A 23,767-nucleotide genomic window follows, 5' to 3' on the forward strand; every position below is an offset into this window, starting at 1 on the left:
ATGGATCTGGGAAAAGTAAGTTGAAAAGTTACTGGAAAGGATTCACCATTCCAGATGCCATCAAAAACATTTGTGATTCATGAGAGGAAGTCAAAATAGCAACATGAACAGGAGTTGGAAGAAGTTGACTCCCAACCCTTATGAATGACTTTGGGGAGTTCAAGACTTCAGTGGAGGAAGTAACTGCAGATGCGGTAGAAATGGCAAGGGACCTAGAATTAGAAGTGGAGCCCGAAGCTGTGGCTGAATTGCTGCAATCTCATGATAAAGCCTTAGTGGATGAGGAGTAACTTCTTATGGATAAGGAAAGAGATGGAAACGACTCCTGGTCAAGTTGCTTTAAACATTGTTAAAATAACAACAGAGGATTTAGAATATTACATGAACTTAGTTGCTAAAGCAGTGGCAGAGTTTGAAAGGATGGACTCCAGTTTTGAAAGGAGTTTTACTGTGGGTGAAATCCTATCAAACAGCATGACGTGCTACAGAGAAATCTTTTGTGAAAGCCAGAGCTGATTGGTGTGGCAAACTTCACCCTCTTATTTTCAGAAATTGCCACAGCCATTATGACCTTCAGCAACCACCACCCTGATCAGTCAGCAGCCATCGACATGGAGGCAAGACCCTCCGCCAGCAAAAAGACTATTACTCGCAGAAGACCCAGATAACAGGTAGCATTTTCTAGCAATGAAGTACTTTTAAGTTAAGGTATGTAACCTTTTTTTTTTAACAATGTTAAAAAAATGTAAAATTTTGTTTTAAACAATGCTATTGCACACTTAATAGACTACAGTATGGTGTACACATACTCATAACTTTTACTTTCAGTGGGAAACCACAAAATTTGTGTGACTCACTTTATTGTGATGTTTGATTTATTGCGATGAGCTAGAACTGAACCTGAATATCTCCGAGATATACTTGTGTCCACCCAAATATTGATGAGATTTGGGTGGTGGGGTACAAGAATAATGTCCCCACACCCCTTACAAAGATGTTCATGTCCTAATCGCTGGAACTTGTAAATACATTTTCTTACGTGGTGTATTAGTCTGTTCTCATGCTGCTAATAAAGACATACCAGAGACTGGGTAATTTATAGAGGACAGAGGTTTAATTGACTCACAGTTTCACATGGCTGGGCAGGCCTCCCAATCATGGTAGAAGGCAAAGGGAAAGGAAGGCATGTCTTACATGGCAGCAGGCAAGACAGCTTGTGTAAAGGAACTCTCCTTTATAAATGAGATCTCATGAGACTTAGCCACTGTAACGAGAACAACATGGGAAAGACCCGCCCCTATGTTTCAATTATCTCCCACCGGGTCCCTCCCGAGACACATGGGAATTATGGGAGCAACAATTCAAGATGACACTTGGGTGGGGACACAGCCAAACCATATCACATGGCTAAAGGGACTTGGTAGATGTGATTGAGTTAATGTTTTTGAGGTGGGGAGATTGTCCTGGAATGTCAAGGTGCAGCCAGTCGAATCACATGGGTCCTTAAAAGTGTCAAAGGGAAGTTTGACTTCAGAAGAGGAGTGTGGGAGTGACGCCACCTGCGAAAGACTGGACTGGCCGCTGCTGGCTCTGAAGAAGGAAAGGCCCATGAGTCAAGGAAGACAGACAGCAACCTCTAGAATCTAGAAAAGGCAAGGAAAAGGGTTCTTCTCCCCTGGAGCCTCCAGAAGGAATGTGACTCTGCAGACACTGTGACTGTACCACAGTGAGACCCATTTAAAAGGACTTCTAGAATAATTAAGAAGATAATACATTTGTGTTGTTTTTAGCCACTAACTTTGTGGTCATTCATTACAGCAGCCAAAGGAGACCCTTTTAGGTGGTGTAATCGTTTAATTTTATGTGTCAACTTGACTACCTAGAGTACCCAGCTATTTAATCAAATCCTCATCTAGGTATTGCTAGAGAGGTCTTTTGTCAATGTGGCTAACATCTATCTACAGTCAGTTGACTTTAGGTATGTAGGAGGGCCTTATCCGATCCGTTGGAAGGCAGGAAGAGCAAAAATGGGGGTTTCCCAGAAAAGAAGGAATTCTGTCTCAAGCCTAGAGCATCAGCTCCTGCCTGAGTTTCCAGCCTGATTGCTTACCCTACACTTTTCAGACTGTACATCTCTCTGAACGTTTTGGTGGACATGCAAATGCGTTTCTGTTCATTTCACCTTGATGCAGTGGAAAGGGTCTGGGGCTTGGACTCTGGGCCCCCTGGCTCCTCAGTCTGTCCTCTGTCTGCTCAGGCTGTCTCCCTTGCCTCCTGCAAAAAGAGAAACCATTTCTCAGACACTCTCTGGGATTAGGCCAAATAAATGAGTCTGTGTCTGTCTGTTTTTCCCTAATGAGCTTCTCCCTCGGGCTCTTTTCCCTTTTCCTTGGATCTCTGCATTCATCACTTTCTCTCCCACAAGGAAAGAAAGTATATCCTCGTGTCTTCCTCTGTCTCTCCTGCAACAGCTTCTCGTGTCTTCCTCTGTCCCTCCTGCAACAGCTTCTCGGGATGCAAACCCCTCTGCCATTCTTTCCCTCTTATCTAGCCCGCCTCTGTCTCTCCTGCCCTCCTCCTGTCTGCCCCAGGGATTCCTCTACCAACTCCTCCATCACCACCACCACCTGCCTTCTCTCTGCCCCACTAATCTTGTCTAATTGCTTCCTGGAGTTAAGACAGGCACCATCACTGAACTGAGCATGCAAGGGGGGAGGGAGGTAAGTGTGGGGCAGAAGCTCAGGGGCCATTTAGGGACCAGGGGGCAACCAGAGGACAGGGAAGGCCAGTGGCTGTAGGCCTAGGGAGGCAGAGGTGAGTGTGACTTGTTGATTCTATGGTGCTCCCCAGGATAGCTCTCTGGGGGCCCAGTCCTCCCAAGCACATGGCTTGTTCTGCAGTCACACTCCTAAATGCCACACCCTGGGTGGGTGGCTGTCCTCGGCCCCTCACAGGACTGTGATGGGGCCCATGGCCAAGTACCTCCCCAGAATTCATGGCTATGTCAGGAGAGAGCCTCATGCTAGGTCAACCTGGGCTTTGTTCTGTGCAAAACCAGTGGGCTGCCTTGGCCAAGTCCTCCATGGAGAGAAAACTCCTGAGGCCAGGGAACCTTGAGCAACGTTGTTTGAGGGCTCAATTTGTGAATCTGTGAAATGGGGCTGATCATGCATGACTAACTCCTGAGCACTTAAGGAGACTGTTTGGCGAGGGCATGGCACAGTGCCTGGCCTGTTGTCACCAACCAGAGAGTGGGGGAGGCAGCCTTGAGGGTCTTTGCCCATTTCCGCTGGCCTCTCTCCCTCATTGGGGAAAGTTGATATAATAACTAGATGTCAAAAGACATCAAAAGAGGAAGCAACATTGGCAGAGCCCTTTGTAAAGAATGAAGCTCTTTTGGCGGGTGATCTTGCTTAATACTCCTAGTAGCCCTGAGGTGAGGGAATTATTCTTCTCATTTTGGAAATAAGAAAACTGAAGTTCAAAGCAGTGAAGTAGCATCAGTGCCTGAGGGTGCCCAGTTCAGAGCTGGGATGGAGCAGGATTCCAGGCCCAGGCTGCCTCCCGGAGAGATGGGGCACAGATTCCCATGGGCAAAGCAGGCCCCAGACTCTGTTTCTGTTTCAACAGAAATGCAGCGGTGTGCTGCTTGATGTTGTGCAAAACACACCATGTTCATTATCCTGCTTGATCATGACACAGCTTGCATTTCAGGCAGGAAATCTTAGCCTCACTTTGCAGACAGAGAACACCATCTAGAGAGATTGAATCACTTCCCTGTTTTCCGTAGCCAGCAGGTGGCACGGGGCCGCCATCCTCCAAGCTCAGGGCTCCTGGTTACTGCTATATGACCATGGGTACAGCTGTACTATTCTTTGCCTCAGTTACCTCCTTGTCTCCAAGGATGTAGTGAGAATTAAATGACACACGGATGCAGAGAGCCTGGTATCATCATAGTACCTGCTGGGACCTCAATACCTGAGCATTTTCTTCCCTTTGGGGAACTCTTGCATCAGCCCCCCAGGGCAGCAGGAGCCCTGGAGTATTGCCTGGCAGGATTAAAGATATGCAAAGATTTATTGAGTGTCTACTGCTTGTGTGCTGGAGGGTTTGGTGGTGACAGACACAGTGGCTGCCTACATGGAGCGTAATACTCCAGCACAGAAGGTGGGCAGAAAACAAGGTAGCCAGGAATTCATCAAATGACTGCATGTGGCCAGTCGGGGTGGCTGATGCCTTTAATCCCAGCACTTTGGGAAGTGGAGGCAGGCGGATCACTTGAGGTCAGGAGTTCAAGACCAGCCTGGCCAACATGGTGAAGCCTCTGTCTCTATTAAAAATACAAAATTAGCCGGGCATGCTGATGGGTGCCTGTAATCCAAGCTACTCGGGAGGCTGAGGCAGGAAAATCACTTGAACCCAGGAGGCAGACTGCGGTGAGCTGAGATTGCACCACTGCACTCCAGCAAGAGCACAAAATTCCATCTGAAAAAACCAAACCAAAACAAAACAAAAAACTGCATGTTGTAATAAGTAGTATGAGGGTGGGAAAATATTTTTTAAACATAAGAAAGACAGGCTGCCTTACTTACAGTGGTCAGGAAAGGCCTTTATGGAGGGGACCCTTGGGCTAGTGCCCTAAAGCAGGTGAAGCAGACCGTGCAGAGCTAGGAAGAGGAGGGTTCCAACTGACAGGGAAGTATGTGCAAAAGGCCCTGGGACAGGAATAGGTTTGGGCTGTTCACGGGTAGAGAGAAGAGCAATACAGCTGGGGCCCAGTGAGAGATGAGGCAGTGGTTCCAGCAGAGGTTGGCAGGGATCCCACCATCAGGTCCAAATGATAAGTTTAGTCTTTTCTTCTAAGTCTAATATGAAGTCATAGATAAGGCTTTAAACAGGAAGGGACACGCTATGATTTAAATTTTAAGAGGTGAGCCGTTTGTAAGCTCATGAACAGTTATGGTTAGAAGGATCGCTAAATCTGATCTAGCCCACCTTTTCATTGTGCAGTGGGGAAACTGAGCCCCAGAGGTGGAAAACAGGTTGTCAGTGTCACATAGCACATCAGGGCCAAAGCAGCCCTTGAACCCAGATCCTCAGACTCCAGCTCTAGTGGTCCTTCCTTTGAGAGGCTGGCAGAAGCCCCAAGGTGGGTACAGCCTCAGTCTCCTTCAAGGATGAGGAACCATGCCAGCAACCAGGCCTCCTCAGGTCCAACCATGGCTGCCCCTTGCCCATGACTTGCTTCATGGCCACTATTAGGTCCCTTCATGCCAAAGAAACACACATGAACCAAGTTGGATTTTTAAACCACACCCTCGCTGTAGTAACTGCAATTCTGCCTGAACGTGTTTGACCCCATGTAAAGATACATCTGCTAGCAATTCTGAGAATGCGTTTAACATTTTTGCTCTGTGATGCACAGAGCATTTTCTATGCATGACCGTGTCTTTCTCTTTTGAAGCAGAGTCCAGGCAGCATGACCCACTTTGTGCAGATGTGATGATGAGGCCAAGAATGGCTGATTGACTTCCATGAAGTCAGGGAGGGATAATGAATGAGAGAGGGCCTCCTAGGTAAGCCAGGGGCAGTGAAAGGGAAGAGAAAGAAGAAACTGAGCAAGAAGTCCTTGAATTCTATCATTAGAACCTGCGAATCATTCTCCAGGTTCTAAGAATTATAAAATGATAGAGATGGTAGGCCTTAGCAATGGCATGATTCAATCCATCATCCTAAAATTCCATTTAGGAATCACATGTAAACAGTAAAATGTATAAATCTTCAGTGTGCAGCTCAAGAATTTTTATGCACCAAGTCACCATCATCCAGATTAAAGTATAGAATGTTCCCATCCTCCAGCCCAGAAGGCTCTCCTATGCCCCATCCGAGTTAGTACTTCCCTTTTCCCTCCCTCTTCCCCCAACCCTTCCCCCAACCAGGTGACTACCATTCTGGCTTCTATCACCTTCAAGCAATTGTGCCTGTTCTTGAACTTTATATAAATGGAATCATACAGTGTGCATTCCTCTGACTCTGCCTTCTTTAGCTCAACATGATTTTATGATCTATCCATATATATCCAATATCGCATATAGCAGTAGTTTGTTCTTTATTGCTGTGTGATATTCCATTGTAGGAATATATGACAATTTATCAAATTTTCTGTGGATGGACATTGGATTGTTTGCTTTTTTTTTTGGTGCTTATGATTAAAGATGCAACTAATACTCTCGTCCATGTATTTTAGTGGGTCTAGGCAGGCATTTCTCTTGGGTGTGCAACTGGGAGTTGAAATGCTGTGTCTTGTGTTTAGCTTTAACAGATGCTGTCAAATAGAGTGGGCATGTCATAGGACAGTCCTGCTAGCAGTGTGGAACAGTTCTAGTTGCCCTACTTCCTCACTCACACTTGGCATCATCTGTCCAGTTTTAACCAACTGTTGGGGTTAAGAGATACCAGATTAAGATATTTAACCAAGTGGTGGGGTTAATGAGATATCTGTAGTGATATCTCATTGTGCCTTTTAAGTTGCATTTCCCTGGTAGTAAGATGCTGAGCACCTTTCCATATGCTTATCAGCTATTTGGATTGCTTCTTTTAGAAAGTGCCTAAGTCTTTGGCACAATTTTAAACTGGGTTGTTTTCTCTTTTTCTCTTATTGATTTGTAGGAGTTCTTTATATATTCTGGACATAAGTCTTTTGTTGTAGGTAAGTGTTGCAAATAGTTTTCCCAGTCTATGTTTTGCCTTCTTACTTTCTTATGGTGCCCAAGAATCATTTGACAAGAAAGAAAATGAGTATTTATTGAGAACTTCATTTGTGCCAGGCCTGGTCCACCTACCTAACCTTACCTGGTGCTCACCACTCAGTGAGGCAGGAATCATCATCACCAGGCAGATTCAAAAGAGGCTCCAAAGATGTATTGAAAGGATTAGAATGTGGTGTTAGGAATTATCCTTAATGCCAATACTTTAGATGTATGTAATTCTTTTAGTTTATGAAGTGCTTCTCTGATGGCTGTCTTCTTCCACCGTTAGTTTAAGCCAGATAGGTAGGCAGGCAACAGTTATTGGAGAGGTAATGTCCCATAGACTTTTACTGAAGACTCACCCAGAGCAGGGGGACACAGTGGAATTTAGTCCGTTTGGCCATTCAAAGTCGAATGAGTAAGACAGACAAGTCAACATCCCATAGACTTTTACTGAAGACTCACCCAGAGCAGGGGGACACAGTGGAATTTAGTCCGTTTGGCCTTTCAAAGTCGAATGAGTAAGACAGACAAGTCAACATCCAATATGGGGTGAAATCATAGAGGCTTATTCATGATTTACCCCTCTGAGCCTCAGTGTCCCCATCTGTAAGATGGATTTAATGAGACCTACAACTCATAGAGCTGTTGCATGGATGAAAGAATGATACTGCATGCAAAGTGCTTAGCACAGTACCTGGCATGTGAGTATCTCACTGAGTTTTGACATGGTGTGTATATACCAGGCTTGTTGTTGAGGGTCCTGCAGAGAATACACCAGAAACACCCTCTGCCCTCACGGAGCTTATAGAGATGAAGAAAACGCAATGGGAGCACAGCACAATAGTGGCCACTTTGCTGTGGGATAGATGGGAGGCTTCACATAGGAGGCAACATGTGAACTGGGTCTTGAAGGATGAATAGGAGTTCATCAGGTGGGCAAAGAGAGGAAGGACATTCCAGACCAAGAGAACTGCATGGACAGAAGCATGAAGCTGGGACTTATCCAAGGCTACCTGGCCAAGAAATGGATGAGCCTCTTGTCCGATCCCAGATCCCAGACCTGTGGTCTGTCTGCCCTCTGTGCTGTCTGCTTGACACTCTCCAGGGCATACAGTTGACAGAAGTGGGTGGGTAGGTGCCACCTGTGCTATTTCCACCTGGCAGGGTGAGCCATCACCAATGCCAGACCTGCGGCATTTCCCAAGGCAGCAGGGAAAAATGGGCTTCCAGTGGGGAGCAAAGCATCAGCTTGGGGACTCTATGACTCTCCCAGACTCCTGTTTCCCTTCCTGGGTCTCTGTTATTGCATCTGTAAGATGGGGAGAATAAAAATGACAACAATGACCACACTGATGGAACCTTTCTTTACTGTGTGCCAGGCACTGTGCCGAGCACTTTGCAGGTGGCATCTCTTTTCCTCTATGCAACAGCCCTGTGAGCGGTGGGTCTCTTTATTCCCATCTTCTAGATGAGGACATTGAGGCTCAGAGGGATAAAATGACTTGTCCAGCATTTCACAGAGCCAGGAAGTGGCAGAATCCGAACCAGACCAGCTCTGTGTGACTCCAGCATTCCAGCTTGTAGCTAAGAGATCTTCCTGCTCACACTCCATTCCCACCACTTCAATATGCATCTCTGATGTTTGATGAGTATCTGTTTAATGAATGTGGCTGTCCCTTCTTGCGGGGTGTTGGGCAGGCCTGTGCAGTGATGAGGGAGAGTGCTTGGCAGGGGCCTGCCTCCCCTGAGGCCAGAGCTTCTGACTTCCCCTGAACTGTGAAAGCTGGTTGTGGGGACACCTCAGGGATCAAAACACTCGACAAACATCAAGTCTAAGGAGCCCCGAACATTTAACAGAAATGGTCTGCTCTGGGCTGGGCTCTTCCAAGGGGCTGTGTGTGTGTGTGTGTGTGTGTGTGTGTCTTTGTGTGTCTATATATGTCTGTGTGTGCACCCATGCTGGGGCCAACCCTAGCTGAGAGGAAGTGGAGTTGCACTTATTATAACATAAACTAAGATAGGTTTCCTGCCCAGGGGAAATACAGGCTCTCTCCAGGTAGGAAGGTGCCCATTTGTCAGAGAAGTTTTTCTCCACTTTCTACTCTGCAGCCATTTGAGGAATCCTGCTGAGCACAGGACTTGTGCCTGGGAGTGGCAGGTCCTTGCTCTTCAGGAATGAACCCAGCCTGTTAAAAACCATCATCTGTTGAGTACCTACTGTATGCCATGCACAGAGTGGAGAACTTCGGGGGCTTTCGTAATATTTAACTCTCGGAAGGGCCCTGTGCCTGCAGTATTCCCTCAGGCTGGTGGGAACTTTGCGGAGCACTAACTTCAGCAGGAAGCAGAGGAGGAGCCACTTGCCTTGGGAGAGGGAGAGACCCAGGACTGTGCAGCTCCAAGGCAGAGAACTTCCAGAAAATCCAGGAAGGCTTCAGGGATGGGGTGGCTTTTAACCAAGGCTCTAGAGGGATGAGAAGGATTCTGACAACAGAAGTGGGGAAGAAGGGCTTTCCTGGCGGGGGCAGCAAGCAGAGGCAAAGGCCTGGAGGTGGACAAGCACAGAGCAGGAGACAGGATGGTGGCCAAGGGTACAGGCCCTGGGCTCAGAAAGCCACAAGTGTGAGTCAGGATCCCTCACTTAGGAGCTTTTTGACCTCCTGTGAGTTACATCACCTCTTCTTTAATAAAATTGGGGGCCGGGCGTGGTGGCTCACTCCTGTAATTCCAGCACTTTCGGAGGCCAAGGCAGGCGGATCACGAGGTCAGGAGATCGGGACCATCCTGGCTAACATGGTGAAACCCTGTCTCTACTAAAAATACAAAAAATTAGCCAGTCGTGGTGGCAGGTGCCTGTAGTCCCAGCTACTTGGGAGGCTGAGGCAGGAGAATGGTGTGAACCCGGGAGGTGGAGCTTGCAGTGAGCCAAAATCGCTCTGCTGCGCTCCAGCCTGGGTGACTGAATGAGATTCTGTCAAAAAAAAAAAAAAAAAAAAGAAAGAAAATTGAGGCAAAATTTACATAACATAAAATTAGTCATCTTAAAGTGTGCGATTCACTTTGCATAACGTTTGGGAGGTTCATCCATATTGTAGCACTTACCAGAACTTCATTACTTTTGATGGCTGAATACTATTCCATTGCATGGATGTACTATATTCATCTGCTTATCCATTCATCTGTTGATGGGCATTTGAGTTGTCCCCACCTTTTGGATACTATAAATGATGCTGCTATAAACATTTATGTACCAATCTTTGTTTGAGTCCCTGTGTTCAGTCCTCTTGAGTATAGACCTGGGAGTGGTACCTCTAGGTTGAACTTTTTAAGAATAGAGTATCACTTTGAACTTCAATTTCTACACCTGCAGAATGGAGATAATAACAACAGCTGTCTCATAAGGAAGGGAGGATGGGAAGGGATTTGAGGATTAAATGAAGTGCCCAGGATAGTGAGGGCTCAAAGTATCTTTTGTTGCTTTTCTTTTCCCCCCAGATGGAGTCTTGCTCTGTCGCCCAGGCTGGAGTGCAATGGCGTGATCTCCACTCACTGCAACCTCCGCCTCCTGGGTTCAAGTGATTCTCCTGCCTCAGCCTCCCAAGTAGCTGGGGCTACAGGTACATGCCACTGTACCTGGCTAATTTTTTTGTATTTTTAGTAGAGACAGGGGTTTTACCATGTTTGCCAGGCTGGTCTTGAACTCTTGACCTCAGGTGATCTGCCCATCTCGGCTTCCCAAAGTGCTGGCATTACAGGGATGAGCCACTGCACCCGGCCTCAAAGTACCTTTTGAATAGGCTGTGTCAGGGAAGGCTGACAGGTTGTGGGAAAGGAGGATGATGGGCAGGGGTCTCCCGTGCCTAGCTGAGCTTGCCCCTGCCCTGATCCATTTGGCTCCTCGAGGCTTTCAGTTCTTTCCCCACCAAAGATGGGGCAAAGTGAGCAGATGGTTGGTACCCTGGAAACCAGGCCCCTTCCTGCTCGTGGAGCCAAGGAGGCTGGCTCTGCCGGCCTCACTGAGCTGCCTTCCCCCCAGGAGTGCGCCCCTAGGGACCACTGATGCCCCATTTGCTGTTTGTTCTCTCTCCACTTCTTTCCTTCTCTTCAGAGCTGTTCAGGCTTGGCAAGCAGCAGGGGCTCAGAAACCAAATTAACAGGTAAAATTCCCATTCTCTGCCTGTTACTCGCCTGGCTGAGCTGCAAAGTCTGTGACATAACAGGAACTGGGAGTGAGGAAGGGGTGGGGGAAGGGAGTCAGTGTCAACAGGACTCATTTGAGAGAAAGAGGGAGCCCCAGACTCATGATGTGGGAAGAGGCCAGTGGAACCCAGGGAAGTAATCACTGGGGTACCCCCTATTCCCTCTCTTTCTTTGGAGCTGCCTCCTGGTATCTGTGGTTCTCTGACACCACATGGCCCATGAGTGGCACAAGGTGACAAAGGAAGACAGCAGTGAGTTTGCCCAGGGGAGGACTGTAACCAAGGGGCTCCCCCAACTCCGCTGGCCCTGTCTCTTCAGCTGTACTCAGGTCCCTTTGGTGATCAGGAGGCAGGTGCTGGGGCCCAGCAGTCAGGCAGAACTGAATTCAAGTCCAAGTGCAGCCATGTAGGCGTTGCAAGTGACCTTGGGCAAATTCTCTCTCTGAGCCTCCGTTTTTTCATCTTTAAAATGGGAGAACACATCTCTTAGCTGGATTGTTGGTTTTGAGATGAGGAGGGAAAGTGCATTGTACAGCACCTGCCTGTGGTAAGCTCTTAGGATAGAGGCCATGGTGATGGTGGTGGGCAGGGGGGCAGCAGTGACAGTCAAAGTGATCTTTGTTGATTCCTGTCTCAGGTTTGACTCCTGTTGGGCATTGAGTCCCGTGCCAGGAGGACTGCATCTGTTTTCTTTGTGAGCTCCCTGTGTTTTAGGTGGGGGTCCCTAAAAGCAGGACCTGAGTGAGGATGGTTATCTAGGTGAACTAGCGAAGGAGGATTCTCAGGAGAGCTCTGCAAACCAGAAAGGGAAGCAGGAGAATGCAGAAGAAGTAGCTCAGCAAGGGTGAGGTTTAAGAGCAGGCTAGACTCAGCCTGGTCTCAGGGACATGAATGGCTTCTCAGACATTGCCCCCAACAGAGGCAAGGGGGCTGGACTGTTACAGCCCCATGTCAGCCTGCCAGTGGCTATGGGCTAGGCCTGGGGGTGCAGATGGGGGTGTGGCCTTCCAGAGATCTCTGGGCAAGGTGGCTTCATAGCCAACAGCAGTTCCCCTGGAGAAGGTTGCAACCGTGGCACTGCTGCAGTTGGGATGGGTGTCCCGTCCAGGAAAGGGGACCAGGGTCCAGCACCCAAAGCACCTGCACACCCTGAAAGCCCTCAGTCTAGGATGATGAAGAAAGCACTCGCCGTGGCACCTGGCAGACTTTGGTATGATGCCCCTTCTGCCACTTCACAGGAATCAGTGACCTTCCTGGGTCTCAGTTCAATGATCCCTCCCACCTAGGGCCCACCAGGTTTGCTTGAGGACGTATCAGATGTCACAGCTCATTGGCCAAGCACACAGTTGGCCATGAGCATCAGTTGGGTGGGGGGCATCCGACTTGTTGCTTTCCCCATAAATAGGGAGACCATCCCAGGATGGGGTCTGTCTGGTCTGGCCTGGCCCAAGTGACTGCCTTCCCTCAAGGGTGAGAGATGGACTACATGACCCCTAATAACCCCTGTCCCCAGGACCAACAGAGAAGAAGGCCATTGTTCTCAGCTCCCTTCCTCCAGAAATGAGAAACACAGCTGAAGCTGCTCCTGCTCCGCAGGGCCCTCCAAGGCCTGGAATTTCCCCGTGGGTGTTTGTCCCCAACATGAATGATTTATTCCTATCGTTATTCCTACATATCGAGTGATATGTAGATACATTCTGCTTAGTAAAAAGGACACATTTCAGGTGGGGTTAGAACCCCTCCTGCCACCATTTGCCAAGAGAACTGATGACAACTCCGTGTCCTTGTGTGGTTGAGGTGTGGTCAGGAAAGTTCTCCTTTAGGGTGGTGCTGCCAAGGTTTGGGAGGGACTCACACGATCCCAGTGAGGACAAGGGTGAAGGCCAGGCACTTCCCAAGGTCTCTGCTGGCCAGAGGATGGCACAGAGGGGTGTATGAGCTGCCCAGCTTGGGTTTTTCCAGAAAAACCCTTCAATGTGGATGGAATGATCATTGCAATACTAATAATAGTTTCCACTTACTGAGCTTTACTCTGCCCCAGATAATAGCAGATAATAGATGGGTCTTCTCTTTGTGTCTTCTCATTTAACTCTGCCCATGAGACATGTCCCCATCTTACAGATGAGAAGGCAGACATTCAGATTCACATAAGGTATCTAAGGTCACATAGTAAGTGATGAGGCCAGGGTTCAAATTCAGCCTCACTCACCCAGGAAGTGGGGTGCAGGAGACCCTGATGCTTGTCCCAGTCTGTGCCAGCTGGCCTTATACCAGGAACAGGTCATTTCACTCCCCTGGCTCAGGCTCCCCAGATTCCCCCTCACCTCACCTTTACCCGTCTGTGGGCACTTAGCCCTCTGCCTTCCACTCCAGGGTTGAAAATGGTGGAATACCTCTGTCTCCTTACAGAGAGGAGAAAGTAGAAGCCCAGAGAGGGCACTTGATCTGCTCCAGGACACACAGCAGTGCCATCCCAGGGCTGTGGCTAGAACAAGGGTTTTCTCCCTCTTGGTCAGTGTTACCAACCTGTTGACCTTTCTGCTTTAATCCAACCCCAGACTTGGCCATGCTGCACGTGTGTGTGGGGATGTGAGTGAGTGCGTGGAGAGAAGAGGGAAGCTCCTCTCCTTGGTCACGTTCGCCACACACAGCCTGAGCAGCGGGCCAGTGGGGAATCTCTGGGGACTGGCTGGCTCTGAGTGGAAGCTGCTCCCGGTGTCACCTGCCCCTTCCTACAGCTCCCTGGATGTCACACTTCCCACTTCCTAGCAGGGCTAGCCCTGCATCCCCTAACCACCTAAAGGTTGCCCTCTAAGACCTGTGCACTTTCTCTGTGGTCTGGCCTCTGGCTGAACAGGGGGTTTTATACAAATCCCAGTAGAGAGAAATAGATCAATGCTCCCTGGAAATGTCTCCATCAGCTTCCGGAGAGTGGGCTTCAGAGTTCCAAAGATCAAAGTTGGAACATCAGACAAGGGGGAAAACAAAACCCAGGACCTAGAGTGGTCTCGTTTGCCCCTGTCGTGAAGTTCCTCTGGGTCCCTGTTACTCCAGGCACTGCTGGGTCCCTGTCTACCTCCCTCTCCTCTCTCCTCTCATACCTCTGCCAAAGCACAGCCCGCCTGCTGCTTTCTACACCTGCCATGCAAATGGAGGCCCCTGCGCCATTGCCTTGGCTGTGTCTTCTGCTTAGAGCGCCTTTCTTCATCATCTCCAACACCCATGGCAGCTAAACCACCCATCCAGGTGCTACTTTCTCCATCTTCAACAGCGCTGTTACCCATTCATTCAGTGCCCAGGTATGACATGCCATTCCAGGCCCTGGGAATACAAGAGTCAGCGGTTCGGAACATTCCCCAGCCTCTGTCTTCTTCAGCTATTTGGGAACATATCGCTAACTCAGCTTCACTGAAGAGACAGTGCCAGAATTTCTGTGCCCTCCCCCAGTGTCTAACATAGTAAGTTATACATACTTAAGTAAGTTAATGAGTGTTTGCTGAGAGAATGAATGACTATCACTTACTGCCTTCTATTGTGATGTCTCTGCAGGGATTTCACCCACCACTGGTGGAGTACTGTATGCCATGATCAGCTCTAGGCACCAAGTTCCTGTGTTCCCAGGATTTGTTCTTCTTATTTATAACAACAAAGTAGATAACATCGGCCCTTTTCTGGTGCCATGCCCTGATTAAAGAGGCCTTGGTGAAGAGGCAATGGCAATGTTACATGTAGTAACAACCCTATCAGTAGGAACTCTGATTATCCCCATTTTGCAAATAAGAATTCAGGCCCAGATAATTTAAGGCATTTTCCCCAAGTCACACAGCTGGTCAGAAGTAGAGACAGAACTCCAACACCAGCACTCTGACTCCAGAGCTCAGCCCCTTACGTTTATTGAGTGATTGAATGAATGACTCATGTGCTACTTGATATGCTGGCTTCTGAAAGAGTTAATTCACACTCAGGAGTGGCTGCAGAGGCCTTCTTTGTGCAAACATCTACATACTATGCATACACGCACATGTGTGTGCCCCCCTTGGCTCTCTCTCCAGTGTGTGCCACCTGTGCTAGAGTCTGTTGTCCTGTCCCTGATTCTTGCCTCTCAAGTGGACCATGCACTGGCCCTGTGTCTGAGGGTCCTTATATAGTCTCTTTGCTCAGCCAGACATGGGGGTTACTATGCCCTAAAAGATCAATTGTTCCTAAATGCAGGCAGGATGTTTATGAGGGGAAGGGGAAAGGAACCAAGATGGTCTGCAAATGAACTATGACAGATAAACCTCACCTCCCAGGAGACTCTTGGGAAATATGCAGGCTTATAAAAATGCTCTGGGCCATTCCAACTTGGAAGGCAGAGATGCATCTAAAATCTACCAAAACATCCCTTCACGTGATCAATTGCTCATTGCTTCATCAAAAGATCAAGTGTTTGTGCTACACTAACACCCTAATAAATGAAGGAGGGACTTGGGCATTGGTAGTCTTCCAGGGCCTAAAACAGCAGGTGGGGAAGCACCTTGGTGAAGAGGCAATGGTAAGCTATAGAAGGTTTTTGAGCAGGAGAGGGACATGGTCCAAGCTTGATTCCTGAAGATCTGTCTTCCCGCCTGGTGGAGGATGGAATGGAGGGGCAGCAGAGAGACTGTGGAGGTTATAGCTGGGGACTGGGTGACAGGGGAGGAAAGCTCAGGTTAGGGATGTGGAGTCCATGAAGGGGGTGAGAAGGGAGGGGCCTCATTATGGAGATGTTTCCAGGTAGATGGGACTGAGTTGTTTTGGCAGGGGAGAGAAAGTGGAATTTGAAGGCCCATAAGTCTGGGAGACTGAATGACTGGAAGCATTCCTAGAGGGGCCATTTCTGGGACAATAATAACAATAATTGCTATACAGGCTTTCCTCTGTGTCAGGCACTGTGCTTTATGGCTTTTGCTGTATTAAATACTCACAAGAATCCCCTCAGGTGATAACTGCCATTGTCTTCATCTTACACATGGGGAAACTGAGGCACAGTTACCTTGACAGAGATTACCCAGCCAATAACTGGTAGAGCCAGGATTCCACTCCAGGCAGCTGCCTGCAGAGCTTCTGCAGGTAACCCCCACCCCACGCACCTCTCCATTCACAGGCCTGCAGGAGGCTGTCTTTATTTCTGGAGCGGACATACATTTCCAAGCAGAAGCACTGAGAGGAGAGGACCAGGGCTTCACTTGGAAACTGACCTGAGTGCAGAAGCAGCACCTTGAGGAGGAGTCCGCAAGCCCTCTGGGGCTCCTGGTTCTGTGTGGTGGGGACATCAGCCCAGAAGATTAATGAGAGGGCAGGGGAGGGAGGAAGGGAAGGAAGGGAAGGAAGAAAAATTGCTGCCCATTATACCTGTCCTTTGGCAAGGCCGGGTAATTAGCAAACCCTCGGCAATAAAATATTTCGTTTTGGTGTAATTGCAAAGTAATTATGTGGTATGGGTTGTGTATTAATCGTGTTGATTAATTACACTCAGGTAGTAATTAAACATCTGCTTGATAATCGTGTGCAGCCTGAGGCGGAACATTTATACACATACACACACGCCTGTGCCACATGCAGAGCTCCTTGGTCTCTGCTCATTGGGCGGTGTGTGTTTGTGTGTGTGTGTGTGATGTGGGTGTGTTTGACAGAGCCTCGCTGAGTTAAAGACCTCTCCCTCACCCACCATACAATGAGCACTTTGTTCCCCAGCCTCACCTGGAACACTAGGAGGAACTGACCTACGACTGGGGCCGTGCCACCCTGCAGCCCCTCTCGGAACAGAACTTGAGGCCCAGGTGTCTCCTGTCTGGCAGGGCTGCCAAGCCAAACTGGGTTGGCACGGAGCTCAAGTGCTCCATACGTGGCAATGTGCTGTCATGTCTTAGAACTCACTGCAAACTTGGCCACCAGTCCCTTCCTGCACCCTCTGAGACTGTGTTTGGCTTTGAGGGTCCGTTCTTGGGCAGATTCCTTTTCCCTAGCAGCTGGGAGAAAGTTTTTATTGTAGGAACCACTTGGGCTGAGGCCCCGGTACCAGCATAGCACGCCCATTAGGACTGGGTTTAATAACCTGATCCTGGACACTGTGGGGGCCAAAGCAGGATGCTGACCGGTGTGCAGGAGCCTGTTTCTCACCTGGATCCTACCCTTGCTGTGTGATCTTGAGCAAGTCACTCCCATTCTCTGTCTCTGCTTCCTGGTCTATAAAACAGAAAAACTGAGCTCGGAGGCCTCCAAGGGCCTTTGCAGCGCTGCTGTACTCAGATTCTAATTTGGTTTGTACTAATTAGGAATCGGAGACAATTTAAATTCAATACATATGATCCTTAGTGAGTAAACAATTGGAAATAATTCCTTCCTTTATGACTTCCCAAAGACTCACTCATGAGCAATGAGAACCCAGCGAAAATCAATAGCTTTTATTTTTCAGACAGAGAAATTGCAGGTTCCTTGAACTGCTGGGCATTGCAATTCATTGTTGTATTTTAAAATGTTATGTTTATGTTTATGGACTGCCATTAGATAATATGGATTCATCCTGAAGGTGGTTTTTTCATTAACTTAACTCATTTTACTTATTAGTTCACATTTATAGCTTGGGTTTAATAAGCACACTGTGCAAAAGTCATAAAATACCCTTTTTCTTTAACAATATTTTAAAATCAAGACTCTTTTCTGAGTCATCTCAGGTTTATTTGCTCATAACTTGCTTCTTCTGTGATTTGAGGCCCAGCACAGCCAACTGTAGCCTGTTATTTGACCTTGAGCTTCAGTGTCTTTATTTGTAGTAGGGGAAAGGCATCACTAGTTAATAAAAGTAATAAATTTTAAAAAGGAAGCATTCGACAATCACTTACTGTATTCAAAGTGGTTGTGATATATAAGCTGGTTGAATCTCACATTCCTGAAATGGCTTTATATTTTTTTTCCCCACTTTATAGGGGAGGAAACTGAGTCCCAGAGAGGTTAAATGACTTGCCTAAGGCCACACAGTTGATGACAGTGGCAGAGCTGGGATGCAAACACGACATGTCTGTATGAGTCAAGCTGACACCTAAAATTAACCCTCACAGTATCTGAATCAGCCAACATTTTCCCTCCCACATCTGTCTTCCTACCCTCGGCCTGTCAGACTCAGTATCCCCTCACACCACCCACCCACCTTCCCCTGATATCACCTTTATCCCCATTCACCCCACCCCCCACCAGGCCCTGCCCATTCTCCTTCCATCCTCTTGTTTTCTGTTTCCACTTGCCTGGGCTTCTTGCTGCTTTTATTTATCTATTTTATCTATTTTATTTATTTATTTATTTATTTATTTATTTATTTATTTATTTATTTATTTATTTATTTATTTATTTATTTTTAAGACAGAGTCTCACTCTGTTACCCAGGCTGGAGTGCAGTGGCACGATCTCAGCTCACTGCTACCTCCATCTCCTGGGTTCAAGTGATTCTTCTGCCTCAGTCTCCCAAGTAGCTGAGACTACCAGGTGTGTACCACCATGCCTGGCTAATGTTTTGTATTTTTAGTAGAGACAGGGTTTCACCATGTTAACCAGGATGGTCTTGATCTCCTGACCTCATGATCTACCTGCCTCAGCCTCCTAAAATACTGGGATTACAGGCATGAGCCACCGTGCCCAGCCTTCTTGCTGCTTTTAACCTCCCGGAAGCACATTTCTGCCTTGTGATCTTTAGTGGCTCCCCATTGCCTGTGGATAAATTTCATCATCCTTGGCCTGGCATTCAAGGACTTTAACCATCCATCCCTTGCCTTCCACTTCTGTCTCACTTCCCACTCTGCCCCAACAGGCGGGCTTGGCTCATGGTCTTGAATACCCACCCACATGTGGGTACCCCTGTGCCTTTGTTTGCCCTGGTCTCTCTGCCTATAGTGCCTTCCACATCTTCATACATTCCAATCTTCTCCTTCCTCCAGGAAGCCTTCCCTGGGGCCTCTCACTCCTCTGAATTCATAATGATTTGGTGAACCCCTCCTTAGCCACCTGGAACTACAGACCCACAGGCATTGTCTTCTGTTGCCCATAACAGTGAATAGCTCCTTTGAAGGTGTAATCTGTGCCTCTCTCATCCTTGGTGCTCCTGGAATCTCAGGTATATAGCACGTGTTCAATTAATGCTTTCCAAATGAGTGAATGTTCATGTTCCTCGTGGTCTCCAGGAAACAGAACTCCCTGTCTTCTCTGTTGAATTCAGGACTAGCCCCATGCAAATTTCGGGGGCGATCTATCCAAGTTCTACCTACTTGCAACAGTCTTCCTCCCTCTCTCCCTCCCTCCCTTCCTGCACGCTTCCTTCTGTCTTCCGAGAATTGTCACATTTCTTCTTGATCAGTGACTCAAACAAAACTGTTTTCCTCTCTTCTTCCATAAAAATTCCTTGTCCTGGGCACCATTTATTTGGTTTACTGCGGTGTGAATGGGCTTCTGGTTTCTGGCAAATTAACCCCAGCTATGATGTTCATCGTGGATAATGGTGAAGAAAACGCGACATCCAGGGGCCGAACGCCACTCTGTTTTTGAGCCTGAGGATTTTGCAGATGAGGAAACTGAGGCCTAGAAGTGGGGAAAGAGGGACTTAGGTAAAGGAATCTGCTGAATTCTCCATCAAGGCTCCCTGGGGAACTCTCTGCTGTTTCCTGGGTTATCTTGATCACGGGGATTAGAACTATCACTCTGTTGGTGGTCACTGCACTTTACAGTTTGCATGAACTTGACCTAAGATAGGCATCTCAGCTGCTCTGTGAGGTTTCACCAAGGCTCAGAGAGGTGGGTTGTCTGCCTTGACCACAGAGCCAGTGTCTAGCAGTGGAGCCAGGGGTGGAATGCAAGTCGGGCTGTGCCACAGCTGTGCTCTCCCCACCTCCCCCGTGGATGCCAATGCTCACTGGCTTCCCTACCTGCTGGCAGCAGCCTTGTGTTTATGCCAGACTTGATCTACGGGATGTATTCCCCTGGTTGGAGCAGGTAGCTAGAGAGGGAAGGAGACAGAGCCAAGGAAAAAGCCAGGCCAGGCCTCAGTGAGAGGGACCTGGCCTCAAGGGGCCTGGGATCAGAAGATAGGTGACGTGGGCCAGGCCTGGCTCACAGCCCTCAGAGCTGGGCTCCCTGAGCTGCTGTGGGATGACCAGGGCCTTGTGACTGTCCATTCCCAGCCCCATCCGCCACTCAGCCATATCCTCCCCAACTGGCATTTCTGGGCCCGGACTTGGGAAAGGAATTTTATTTGAGGATGACACACATGTGCATTTACAATGACACATGTTCACACGCTGAATCCCCCCCCATACACACAGATGCATGCCCACCCCCACATGCTGCCGACAGTCATGTGCACACATGGGTGACACATGCCCTCCTGAATATCTCTAGTTCACACTCTATTTTAAACAGTCTAGGTGGCAGCACCCCACAGTGATCAAAAGCTTCCACTCGTAAAGCAAATAGGGGTTCACATCCAGTCTATTTCACAGCTGTGTATCTGAAAGTTACCTAGCTTCTCCGGGCTTCAGTTTCTCATCAATAAAACGGGGATGATAGCACTGTTAGAATGAAATGGGTGGACACATGTAAAGCACTGACCACGGGACATTTATCCTCATTTCTACTCAGCAGCTCCCACAGGCAGCCTTAGCCTGTGGTCTCAAATGCCTGCCCCCCACTCCCACATCTGAGTATCTCCATGCCTGTGCTCACCCTGGGCCCATGGCCCACAGCACTCTGCTGCCATCTCCACACACCCATGTCTGCCCCCTCCTCCAGGAAGCCTTCACGTGCCCGCGGGTGTTATCAGGGGAATTAGAGGAGGAGAAGCTCCTCTGCCTGTGAGTTATTAGAAGCACAGACTTCAAAGCTGGCCTGAGAGGTGGCAGACTGACAGAAGGTCCGTGATCCCCTTTCACAGATGGAGAAACTGAGGCCTCACGCAGGTGAGGGTGTGCCTGAGTGTTCACAGCAAGTTAGTGTGGTGTTGGGACTGGAACCCAGGACTCCTGCCTGTGGGTCTACAGCTGTCACCTCCTTCTCAGAGTGAAGACTCCCCCCTCCATGGATCTGTTAGTTAGGTGGGTGATCTGGTTCTCTCAGCCAGTTTGAGGGAGCATGGAAGTTGGGGGAGATAGATGGAGGCCAGGGGGGTCCCCAGATGAGCCTCTTTATCAGGTGTGTGATGGTGGGGTACAGAGAGGAGTGGGAGATGCTGGGGAGGAGAGGCCCAGAGTAGGGACTGGGACAGGGTAGGCTGAAGCAGGAACCATGGGCGACCCTGGTGAGCCTGCAAGGATGGCATGGCTGTGTATGCTGCTACTGAAACAATCTCTGTCGTCACCTCTTTCCTGCAGCCGTTTATTTATTTCTTTATCATGCCCTTTTGGAAAATGCTGGGAATGCCACCCCTCCTGGGGAATGCACCCTCCCCCTGCTCCCCAGTTCACACCGTCTGGTGTGACATTCGTGCTCAGCAGCTTGCACAGTGCTAATGACATTTGCATTTTACTGGCTGGCGAAATGTGGGCTGTGCTTGGTGACGGGGGTAAGGGGATCCTTAGGCAGATGGGAGGTTCCCAGCCTAGAAAGAGGGGTAGGCTTGCTGATCTGGGGGCCCACGCAGGTCTCTGAGATGCAGAGAAAGGGGAGAAGGTGGGTGCAGAGGGGAGGAATGTCTGGAGGAATTTAGAGATGCTGTTTGTCTAAAGGCTTGCCAGGAACACAAAGCAACCCAAGTCTGATGTTTCACCTCCCCTGACATGCACATGCACTGTCCTCTGCGTCACCTCCTTAACATTTATTGAGCAATTTCTAGATGCCAAATGCTCCTCTGTGGGCTTCACGGACTTATGAAAGTCATTTTAATTCCTAGCAATCCTCAGGAAAAGATGCTATTATTATTCCTATTTTACAAATGAAGAGTCTGAAGCTCTGAGAGGACACCTGACTTGCCTCTTCTGGAAAGAGGTTGCACCTGTGGCCAAGGTTCACCTGCCTCCAAAGCCCATGCTCTTGGCCACTGTGGGCAACCTCCTCTTCTCTGTCTGGGCTTGAGCAGAGCCAGGAAACATTTGTCTGCTGAGGCCCAAGACTGGGTAGAGGTGGTAAGCATCCTCCCCCGTCAGCCGCCACAGCATGCAACAGGCTCCTGCTATGCTCCTGGGGCTGCTTCAGCCTGACAGCTACAGAGAAGGGTATGGCCCCAGAGAGAGGCCTCAGCATGAGTCAGGAGAGACCCAGAGTTTAGGCCTTGCTCTGCCATCAACTCGCTTTGTGACTTTGAGCAAGTCAGTGCCCCTCTCTGGGTATCAATCTCCTTATTTGTAAAAAGAAGCCATTGGTCTGGCTGCATGGAGCATCCCAGGAATGTATTTTCATACGAGGAAGAAACTTCTCTCCAATCTGCTTGGACTCATGGAGTTGCCTTGCACTCAGACATACAAATTATGTTTTACATCAAAGCAAATCACGAAACATTTGCTGAAGCTCCTCTCCCTTCTGCAAGGGGCACTGTGCTAGATGCAGGGGTTATGATGCTTATGTATTTTTACTCAGCACACGCATACACGAGCACATGCATACCTTTGTGTCTTAGAATTATTTCCAGGCTACTTCAGTCAGATCTAGATGTTGAGTCCCCAATCCTGATGCTCACCTGCAGGCTCCTGCAGTCTTGGTTTTATGACTTCGCCTCCTGCAGGGCCAGGAGAGCCCTTCAAACAGAAAGAAGAGACCTCAGCTCAGGCAGGTAATCACGGCTGCCTCTGCTTCCCTCTCACAGGTGAGCATCTCCTGGACAGCGTCAAGCTTCAGATGAGCTGAGCTTCTAATACTACCATCAAAGCAACTGGAACCCCTTGAATTTGATTTCTGGAGACGCGGGCATAATCCTTTTGCAGACGTCTCAACGCTGGCTCTCCAGGTAACGGAGTTTAGGCTTGTTCAGCAAGGGGATTTTCGCTACTTTTGTTGTTGCTGTTGTTGTTGCTAAGGGTGACCATCAGCAGGGCACCTGTCATTCTCTATCATTCATTCTCTTTCATGCATTAGTGTCTGTCTCCCCCATCACACCAAAGGTGCATGGGCAGGAGTGTAAGGGGTGCAGATAGTGTGAGTAGATCTGAACCAAGGTTGCTGGGGTTTCACTAGATTAGCCAAAAAGATAACCCTCGGAGGGGCCAGACAGCTGAGAAGGCTGAGGTACACGCTAGCCCACCAGGTTGCTGGCCCATGCCCCTCAAGCTCAGCTGGGGAAGGGTGGAGCTGTTGCCCAGGTAAGCAAGAACCAGTGGTGGGTCAGAAGTAAAGGTTGGCTGCAGTGGGTGGTGAGAGGGCAAAGGCTGCGCTGAGGTCAGATGCTGCATCATTTGGGATCCAACACTCAAACTGGATTAAGCAAGATAGGCCATTTATTAGCTTTTTTATTGGTTTCTAATATATTGGCGATATGGGGCCTATTTATTGGTTTCAAGGCAGGCAGGGCTGAAGCCAGGGCTCAGATGATGCTGTTAGGACCATGTCTCACTACATCCGTGTCCTCTGCCTCCCTCCTTGTGAGTTTCAGTCCTCGGCAGCCACTCTCCACGTGGCAGCAGGGCAGGGACATGCAGCTGCAGACTGACGTCTTGCTCATTTCCAATCCAGTGAAAGGAGAGCTTCTTGTTCCTAGGAGTTCCAACAAAAATCCCAAAGTCAAGGCTTATTGGATGGTCTTGGGTCACATGACCACCTCTGAGCAATCACTGAAACCTGGAGGATAAGCTATGCTGATTGGCCAGACTGGGTCAGTCTGGGGGTGGG

General features: G+C 48.7%; 1 protein-coding gene across 2 annotated transcripts in view; it reads left to right on the plus strand.

Annotated features, from left to right (window-relative positions):
- The window catches only part of TSPAN18 (tetraspanin 18), a 166,376-nt gene that overhangs the window by 72,194 nt on the left and 70,415 nt on the right, over window positions 1-23,767 (plus strand). For both annotated transcript variants that reach the window (XM_011963276.1, XM_011963275.1), the window contains exon 2: window positions 22,749-22,889. The gene's annotated coding sequence lies outside the window, so the exon portion shown is untranslated. The remainder of the gene's footprint in view (window positions 1-22,748; window positions 22,890-23,767) is intronic.

Source organism: Colobus angolensis, unplaced genomic scaffold (genome assembly GCF_000951035.1).
Source record: "Colobus angolensis palliatus isolate OR3802 unplaced genomic scaffold, Cang.pa_1.0 Scaffold61, whole genome shotgun sequence".
Classification (NCBI taxonomy): domain Eukaryota; kingdom Metazoa; phylum Chordata; class Mammalia; order Primates; family Cercopithecidae; genus Colobus; species Colobus angolensis.